Here is a 10,554-nt window from a genome sequence, read left to right on the forward strand (position 1 = left end):
CTGGCATATTGAGTGCAAAACTTTCACAGCATTGTCTTTTAAGATTTGAAATAGCTCAACTGGAATTCCATCACCTCCAGTAGCTTTATTTGTTGTGATGCTTCCTAAGGCCCACTTGACTTTGCATTCCTGGATGTCTGGCACTAGTGAGTGATCACACTATCATGGTTATCTGAATCATGAAGATCTTTTTTGTACAGTTCTTCTATGTATTCTTGCCACCTCTTAATATCTTCTGCTTCTGTCAGGTCCATACCATTTCTGTCCTTTATCGAGCCTATCTTTGCATGAAATGTTCTCTTGGTATCTCTAATTTTGTTTATGATATCTTTAGTCTTTCCCATTCTATTGTTTTCCTCTATTTCCTTGCATTGATTACTGAGCAAGGCTTTCTTTTCTCTCCTTGCTATTGTTTGGAACTCTGCATTCAGATGGGTATATCTTTCTTTTGCTTCTTTGCCTTTCGCTTCTCTTCTTTTCTCAGTTATTTGTAAGCCTCCTCAGACAACCTTTTTGCTTTTTTTTTCTTGGGGATGGTCTTAATCACTGCCTCCTGTACAATGTCATGAACCTCCATCCATAGTTCTTCAGGCACTCAATCAGATCTAATCTCTTGAATCTGTCACTTCCACTATAATCATAAAGGATTTGATTTAGGTCATACTTGAATGGTCTAGTGGTTTTCCCCACTTTCTCCAATTTGTCTGAATTTTGCAATAAGGAGTTCATGATCTGAGCCACAGTCAGCTCCTAGTCTTTTTTTTTTTTTTTCTGACTGTGTAGAGCTTTTCCATCTTCGGCTGTAAAGAATATAATCAATCTGATTTCGCTATTGACCATCTGGTGACATCCATGTGTAGAGTCATCTCTTGTGTTGTTGGAAGAGAGTGTTTGCTATGACCAGTGCGTTCTCTTGGCCAAACTCTGTTAGCCTTTGTCCTGCTTCATTCTGTACCCCAAGGCCAAATTTACCTGTTACTCCGGGTATCTCTTGACTTCTTAATGTCCTATGATGAAAAGGACATCTTTTTTTTTTTTTTTTTTAAATGTTAGCTCTAGAAAGTCTTGTAGGTCTTCGTAGAACTGTTCAACTTCAGCTTCTTTGGCATTACTGGTCAGGGCATAGACTTAGATTACTGTGATACTGAATGGTCTGCCTTGGAAACGAACAGAGATCATTCTGTTGTTTTTGAGATTGCACCCAAGTACTGCATTTCAGACTCTTTTTGTTGACTATGATGGCTACTCCATTTCTTCTAAGGGATTCTTGCCCACAGTAGTGGATGTAATGGTCATCTGAGTTAAATTCACCCATTCCAGTCCATTTTAGTTCGCTGATTCCTAAAATGTTGACATTCACTCTTGCCATCTCCTGTTTGACCGCTTCTAATTTACTTTGATTCATGGACCTAACATTCTGGTTCCTCTTTACAGCATTGGACTTTACTTCCATCACTAGTCACATCCTCAAGTGGGCATTGTTTTTGCTTTGTCTCCATCTCTTCATTCTTTCTGGAGTTATTTCTCTACTCTTCTCCAGTAGCATATTGGGCACCTAACTACCTGGGAAGTTCATCATTCACTCTCCTATCTTTTTGCCTTTTCATACTGTTCATGGGGTTCTCAGTGCAAGAATACTCTAGTGGTTTGCCATTCCCTTCTCCAGTGGACCATGTTTTGTCAAAACTCTCCACCATGACCTCTCTGTCTTGGGTGGCCCTACACTGCATAGCTCATAGTTTCATTGAGTTAGGCAAGGCTGTGGTCCATGTGATCAGACTGGTTAGTTTTCTGTGATTGTGGTTTTCATTCTGTCTTCCTTCTGATGGATAAGGGTAAGAGGCTTAAGGATGCTTCCTGATGGGAGAAACTGACTGAGGGGGAAACTAAGTCTCCTTCTGATGGGCTCAGTAAATCTTTAATCCAGTTTTCTGTTGATGGGTGAGGCTGTGTTCCCTCTCTGTTGTTTGACCCTAGACCAAACTATGGCAGGGGTAATGCACATAATAGCGACCTCCTTCCAAAGGACTTGTGCACGCATTGTTGTATTCAGTGCCCCGACCCTAAAGCAGGCCACTGTTGACCCACGCCTCTGCCAGAGATTCCTGGACACTCACGGGCAAGTTGGGCTCGGTCTCTTGTGGGATCACTGCTCCTTTCTCCTGGGTCCTGGTGGGCATGAGGTTTTGTTTGTGCCCTCCAAGAGTCTGTTTTCCCAGTCCTGTATAAGTTCTGTAGTCAAATCCCACTGGCCTCCAAAGTCAAAATTCCTGGGAGTTCACATTCCTTTTGCCTGATCTAGAAGTTCAGAAATCTGTTGTCAGTCCTAGAACTTTAACAGTGTGAGAATTTATTTGGTATAATTGTTCTGCAGTTTGTGGGTTGCATGCTTGGTGGTTCTATGGTGGGTTTAGCCCTCCAAGAGGGCTTATGCCACATGCTGTGTGACCCCGGTCTGCTGCACCCAGACACTTACGCCTACAGGGAGGTTGTTGTTTCTTTGCCTTTTGCTCTTCGTCTGTTGCCATATTCATCTTGGTTAGGAATAAGTTGGGCTAACTCAAAACCACTCTATTTCTATCAAAGTGGAATGCTAATGTAAGCAAAACTGCAGGTTCAGAAAAAAAAAAAAAAACACATAGTATTATCAGAAGCTATTATTGAGGGCTATGGGCCAGACACAGGGCTAAGCATTTTACATGTATTAACTCATTTAATCCTGATAACAACCTCATAGGGTATGTACTATTATTACTGTGCTCATAAGAAAACTACATGTAGTGTATAAAGCAACAGACAGGTCCCCTATCCAAATAGTTTGGAATAGGTGGAATAGATGGAAATTAGCTTTCTGTCTAAAGCTCAAGTATAGAAGAGACATGTGGTGTATCTGGGGGCTTTACAGGTGCCTCAGTGGTAAAGAATCCACCTGCCAGTGCAGGAGACATGGATTTGATCCCTGGGTCGGGAAAGTCCCCTGAAGAAAGAAATGGCAATCACTCCAGTATTCATACCTGAGAAATCCCATGGACAGAGGAGCCTGGTGGGCTGCAATTCATAGGGCTGTGAAAGAGTCAGACACGACTTTGCAACTAGACAATAACAACAGAGTTTATTTGACCAGCTATAGAAAGTCACCCTGAGGAGGAAAACTAGCTTCCCTACCAAGCCCTTACTGTAATCAGGATGAATATGTTAACATATCTAAAAATGGAGTTTTCAAGAAAACAAAAACCAAAAAAATCCAAAATACAGATATAATGTATCCACTATTTCTGCCAAGAGGCAGTAAATTTAGAAATAAAAAGCAAAATAAAAACATGCAAAAATATCCTCAACTACTTGAATTTTTTTTTTTAAAAAGTCAGTCCCCCAAACTCTTTTGGATCAAAGAGAATTAAATATTACATACTGAAGAAGGATGACTCAATGGACATGAGTCTGAGCAAACCCAAAGAGATGGTGAAAGTCAGGGAAGCCTGGCGTGCTGCAGTTCATGGGGTCACAGAGTCGGACGCGACTTAGTGATTGAACAACAGTAATTTAAAACATTAATATTAATAAATATTAACATTAATAAGTTTAAAAAGTAGAGTCTTACCTATCAAAACTAGGGAAAATGGCAAATTACATACTTTGAAAACTTGACTCAGGAAAATTTATAACCTCAATTCAAGTCAGCAAATAATTATTAAATCCCCGCTGTAGGAAAATCTGTTGAAACTGGGGCAGTTTATAAAGTGACCTCCCCACCCCCCCCCACCCCCCACCCCCAGCCAATTTCAGAGCTGGATTTGATCCTGAACCTTTTATTTATATAATCCAAGTATTTTTTAGGTCAGTTTGAGTTAGCTTTCTCTCATTTAGAATGAAAGAGCTTTCACGGAATAAAGACCCCTTTTCTCTTGAGACACTTTCTTCTTTTGTTCTATCCAGCCATGGTCTGGAGTCAGGTGAAAACAGGAAAGAAGTGAGTGTTGGGACGGACATCCTAGCTGCAGGACTAAAGGACCTGAACATTTTCATCTATGGTTATGGAGACAAGGATAGTTTCAGCAGTCCTGGCAGGTCTTGCACCTGGTTGGAGCAACTTTTTTGTGTAGTCCATTTACACGCATGTTGGGAGAAGACATGTATGAGAATCATCTATTTCTTTTGTTGTCACGAGTATCCTAAACACCAGAACTGTGCTTAAATGAATATCCTTAAGGTCAAAATGTGTTTTCTACTTTCAACTTCCATGGAGTTCTCCAGTATCCTTTCAATAAGCCTTCTTCATGTCCTTTAAATGGGTTTCTGTTTCTTGTAATCAATCCATGGCTCTCACAGAAGTACATCCTCGTCCCCTTGAGGAAATTTTTTCCTTGCTTAAACAAATGGAACCAATATCAATGATGATATTAACTATACCTCTTGCCAAGGAAGGAGGCAGAGGACTTTGCACAAAGCATTAAAGATAATTGAGCCTTAGTTTCCTCCCCTGTGATTTGGGATTAAATTATGGTAATCAAAACAGTATAGTACTGGCATGAAAGCAGATATATGAATCAATGCAACAGGATAGAAAGCCCAGAAATGAACTCATGGATATATGGTCAGCTAACCTATGACAGAGAAGGCAAGCTGGACAGCTACATGGTAAAGAATAGAATTAGAACATTCCACAACATCACACACAGAAATAAACTCAGCATGAATTAAGGAACTAAATGTAAGACCAGATAATATAAAATTCTCAGAGGAAAACACAGGCAGAACACTCTTACAGCAGCAATATTTTTTGGATCTGTCTTCTAGAGTAATGGAAATAAAAACAAAAGTAAATAAATAGAAACTTAATCAAACTCAAAAGCTTTTGCACAGCAGAGGAAACCCATAGACAAAATGAAAAGACAACCTTCAGACTGGGAGAAAACATTTGTAAATGATGCTACTGACAAGGGGTTAATTTTCAAAATTAATTTTGAAAATTTCAGCTTATGAGACTGAATATTAAAAAAAAAAAAAAAACACAGCTCAATCAGGGAAAAAAAAAAAAAAACCCACAGGGAGGAAACTTAAACATTTCTTCAGAGAAGACATATAGATGGCCAACAGGCATGCAAAAAGGTGCTTAACATTGCTAATTATTAGAGAAATGCAAATCAAAACTACAATGAGGTATCACCTCACACCAGTAAAATAGACATTATTAAAAAATAAAAATAATAAATGCTAGGGAAGGTGTGGAGAGAAAAGAACCCTCCTACATCATTAGTGAGAATGTCAATTGGTGCAGCCACTATGAAGAACAGTATAGAGGTTCCTTGAAAAAGTAGAAACAGAGTTACTGTAAGATCATGCAGTTCACCTCTAGGCATATATCCAGAGAAAACTAATTTAAAAGGGTACATGCACTCCAATGTTCATATTGGCCCTATTCACAATAGCCAAGAGATGTAAATGACCTAAATGTCCATCAACAGATGAATATACAGATCTGTCCATCCACAGATAAAGATGTGAATACAGTCAGTGGAATTATATATATATATATATATATATATATATATATATATATATTTCCAATGGAATATTACTCAGCCATTAAAGAGAATAAAATAATGCCATTTGCAGCAACATGGGTGGACCTAGAAATCATCATTTTAAGTGGAGTAAGTCAGGGAAAGACAAGTATCATATGATATCACTTATATGTAGAATCTAAAAATATAATATAGATTAACTTGTTTACAAAACAGAAATAGACTCATAGACATAGAAAACAAGTTTATGGTTACCAAAGGGGATATCAACTGGTAGGAAGGGTAGGAAGGGACAAGAGATAAATTAGGAGTTTGGGGTTAATGTATATACACTACTAGAGAGAAAACAAGTAGACAATAAGCTCCCTACTGTGTAGCATAGGGAACCTTACTCAATATCCTGTAATAACCTATAAGGAAAGGAATCTGGAAAAGAATGTGCATATATATATATATATATACACACACACACAGATATATACATCATATTACTGAAGCACTTTGCTATACACTTGAAACTAATACAACACTGTAACTATACTTCAATAAAAAAAATTGTTTTTAAATAAGAACATCTCCTTTGTAGGGTGTTTGAGACCATGGCTGCAGAGGCCGGAGCTGGCAGATTTTGGCACTGGTGGGCACACAGAACTGGTAGTGGGGGGTTGGAGAAGAGCCCTTGAGGGAGAACACAAGTGAGGGTGTAGAGCAGAGGCCCCCAAATCTCCCACACATCTGCCTCATGGAAGGGAAGCATTTTAAAATACAGACTTCATGCCCTATCTTGAAACTCCTAAATCAGGATCTTTGGAGGTAGGAAGAAATGTGATTTCTGGATGATGTCCTGTAGCTAATCTAAAACCAGTCTAACAAGTGCTTAAGTGCTATTTAGAAAAGAAGAGGAAGCAGGCTTGCATAAGAAGAGACTGGGCCAGAGGCATAGCCAAGTGTGAAGATTCAGTGGGTAAAATACTTAATTGTCCAAGGTATTTATTTCTGTTACTTACTTCTTGTGCTGTCTGCTATATTGGTTAAAGTTTATGCTATTAAAAAAAAAAAAGCTATGCTTTTAAGAAAATTTAGGGCAACTGAATAGCAAAACGTGTTCTACCAATGTATAGAAAATATTCATGTTAGATCCAACCAGTTCATCCTAAAGGAGATCAATCCTGGGTGTTCATTAGAAGGACTGATGTTGAAGCTGAAACTCCAATACTTTGGCCACCTGATGTGAAGAGCTGATTCAGTTGAAAAGACCCTGATGCTGGGAAAGATTGAGGGCAGGAGGAGAAGGGGACGACAGAGGATGAGATGGCTGGATGGCATCACCAACTCAATGGACATGGGTTTCGGTAAACTCTGGGAGTTGGTGATGGACAGGGAGGCCTGGCATGCTGCGGTTCATGGGGTCGCATAGAGTTGGACACAATGAGCAACTGAACTGAACTGAGACCATGATTAAAATAAACCAAAAAAGCAAATAAAGCTCACATTATATTTGTTGTTCATCTATCAAAATATTCAGGTGAAAATGAAGACCAACTAATGATATAATCATTGTAAATTATTTAACTGAAAAAAATGAAATATTAGTCACTCAGTTGTGTCCCACTCTTTTCAATGCCATGGACTGTAGTCCACCAGGATCCTCTGTCCATTCTCCAGGCCAGAATACTGGACTGGGTTGCCATTCCTTTCTCCAGGGGTCTTGCCCACCCAGGAATTGAACCCAGGTCTCTTGCATTGCAAGTGGATTCTTTACTGTCTGAGCCACGAGGGAAGTCAGTTTCCCATGGTAAAGAACATTCATGGAATGTTTAATATAGTCCGGGCACAACTCTAGGTAGGTATTATGATCTCCATCTTGCTTATTAGGAAACTGAAGTTTAGGAAATTTAGATAATTAACCTAAAATCACACAGCTAACGAGTGACAGAGGTCAGATGTCAGGACCAAACGGAATGCCCCATCAAGGACAGCAATAGAATCTCCATCTGGGTGTGGGTGGCCACGCTGGCTCTCCTCTACTCTTGGTATCTGAGGATCAGGAGACAGTCAGTCAAGCCAGCCCACAGTTGTGGCCGACAGAAACCGCACTGAGTGCTTCATGTGTGGCTGAGCACAGTTAGTAGCGACTTGCTATCTCCACTGTGAAGACAGCTTTTGAAGTTAAAGAAATTTCCTGCTGTGTTTAGGCTCACAAATGGTCAGAAGAACATTAATATTTGACCGTAAGGTGAAAGCAAGCAGAAGGAAGTGCTGGTCTCAGTCACCAGAAGTTAGGTTGAGTGTCTGTGTGAAAGAAAGAGCTCCACACACACTGAAAACGAAAGGACCAACTACAGCCTGTATCTTCTGTGATGAGCAAGGTGACTCGGATGGAATCGGTTTCAATTTCAGGCAAGTATGTAAAACAATGATCAGCAAATGACAGCCTATGTGCCAAATGAGGTGCCCCACACTTTTTGTAAAAGAATTTTGTTGGAGCATAGGCATGCTCATTAATCAGTGTGCCATGATGCTCCCACACTGCAATGTCATGATTGAGAAATGGCAAAAGACACTGTGGCAATGGGAAAACATTATTTTCTGAATGTTTATAGTAAAACTTTGCTATCTTTGTTCTAAAACATTTCACAAATGTGTGAAAGAGGAGAGTGAAAAAGCTGGATTAAAACTCAACATTTAAAAAAAAAACTAAGGTTGCGATATCTAGTCTCATCACTTCATGGCAAATACAAGGGGAAAAAGTGGAAACAATGACAGATTTTCTTTTCTTGGCCCCCAAAATCATTGCAGACAGTGACTGCAGCCAGAAATTGAGACACTTGCTCCTTGGAAAGAAAGCTATAGCAAACTTAGGCAGCATATTAAAAAAACAGAAGCATCAGTTTGCTGACAAAGATCTGTATAGTCAAAGCTATAGTCATGTATGGATGTGAGAGTTGGACCATAAAGCAGATTGAGAGCTGCAGAATTGATGCTCTTGAACTGTGGTGCTAGAGAAGACTCTTGAGAGCCCCTTGGAGTGCAGGGAGATCCAACTAGTCCATCCTTAAAGAAATCACCACCATGAAGAGTCATTGGAAGGACTGATGCTGAAGCTGAAGCTCCAATACTTTGGCCACCTGATGCAAATAACTGATGCGTTAGAAAAGACCCTGATGCTGGGAAGGAAGGCTAAAGTAGAAGGGGGTGGCAGAAGATGAGATGATTAGATAGCATCACCAACTCAATGGACATGAATTTGAGCAAACTGGGATTTATTGAAGGACAGGGAAGCCTGGCATGCTGCAGTCCATGGGGTTGCAAAGAATTGGACATGACTCAGTGACCAAACAGCAACAACAGCTATTTTAAAGAGATAAACTCAGGCTTGAGATATTTCCTTGGATTATGGATATCAAACACATGAAGAGGTGAAGTGACTTGAGAAGGAACAAAGTCTAAGAGAATTCAACTGGACCAGGACCTTTGACTTATGAGGTCAGCTTCTCCTGCAGAGAATGAACTTTGTTCACTAAAAAGGGTACATGTTAAATACTCCAGCTCAGAGAACACTGTCTTGCACTTTGATAAGCTAAAGTGCAAAGCAATCGTGACATAGTTTGCCTATTACAAATCTCACCTCTTGTTTCTGGTTTCACATTTTCTCTCTTAAGAACTTGGAACTATTGTGTTTCTATAAATGCGTCAGTTGGTAAGGGTCTGCTCTGCGTCAGAGATAATTCTGAAATATCACGCTCTGACTACTGCTTTATCTCCTTCCTCCTTTTCTGTTGTCGAATTAGAGCCCTTAATTTCTTGCTGGGCATAGCAGTGTCCAGAATAACAGACATTCCAGGTGCTCTGTTGGTTAGAGCTCTGAATGGACTTGGATCCTGCAAATCAGATGTACTTGTGAGAGATCTGAAGAGATGCCAAAGTCGTGGTTTCACTGCTTCTGCCATTTGAGCAAGTTTCTGTCTCCCACTGCCCTGCCCCAGTTGTGATCCTGATGGTTTCCCAGTAGCTACAGGAACATCTGCACTGGTGCCCCTCCCCGCCCCCCCACCACCCCGTTGTCCCGTTCTAAAAGGATGTCTTAGACCTTCCAACTGATTCCCTAAGCCGTAACAAAACCTGTACTAACTCTTTTTCTGATTAGACTAGTTGAAACGGCTTCTGTTCTTTCCAAGTGTATGCTGATCGGTCCAAAGTTTGGAATTTAAAAGTAAGGTGATACCCTGAAGTGCAGGGGTCCAGCCCCGGTGGATCCAGGGAATTCAAAGCAGGGATGGAGTCGGCGATTAAAAAGAGATTAATTAGAAACTTCAAGAGAGATTAGGGAAGAATAATGTAGTGAAAAAATAGAGGAGAAAAGAGACTGATGTTCCTTGGTTTACACGGAAAGCTAATAAAGTCTCAAGACAAGAAACTTGCACCGTCCACGTTAGGCCACAGGCGCCCGGTTGAATAGCGGAGGGTGCCCCACCTTGGGCTCCCTCTCACGTGGGTCTTGGAAGCCCAGGCAAATAAGTAGACACGGTGAGCCTCTGTGTTCCAAGGGATCAGCCTGAAAAAGAGGGAGAGGGAGAAAGAGAGTGAGAGAGAATTGACACGGGGGGAGGCCAAGCTTGTGCAAAAACCCCATAACTTTATTTTCAAAAGGTGCTTATATACCCTAAGTTTTACATAATGGAAGATGCAGAGTCATGCAGGGGCAGCAGTCCTGACCCTTATCGATACCAGGCTTTCTTTCTGCATATCTTTCCGTATACAAAAGGTCTCAGGTGATTTACATTATCTTCTAGCCAAGAGGCCTGTATGGCTCTCTTCCTTAATGAAAGTTAATCTCATCTTCCCTGAAGTGTTTTTCTTTAATCTGCATCACCCTCAAAGCACTAAATAAAGTTACATCCCTGTAGAACAAAGGTGCAGTGGGTTATAACAAAGAAAGTACTTAACTCAAAGATCTATGTTGCTACTTGTTTTTTCTATATACCAACTATATCAACAAATAAAAGATATGAAAACTTGGCAGCAAGTA

The sequence above is a fragment of the Budorcas taxicolor genome, chromosome 7 (genome assembly GCF_023091745.1).
Source record: "Budorcas taxicolor isolate Tak-1 chromosome 7, Takin1.1, whole genome shotgun sequence".
Taxonomy (NCBI): Eukaryota; Metazoa; Chordata; class Mammalia; order Artiodactyla; family Bovidae; genus Budorcas; species Budorcas taxicolor.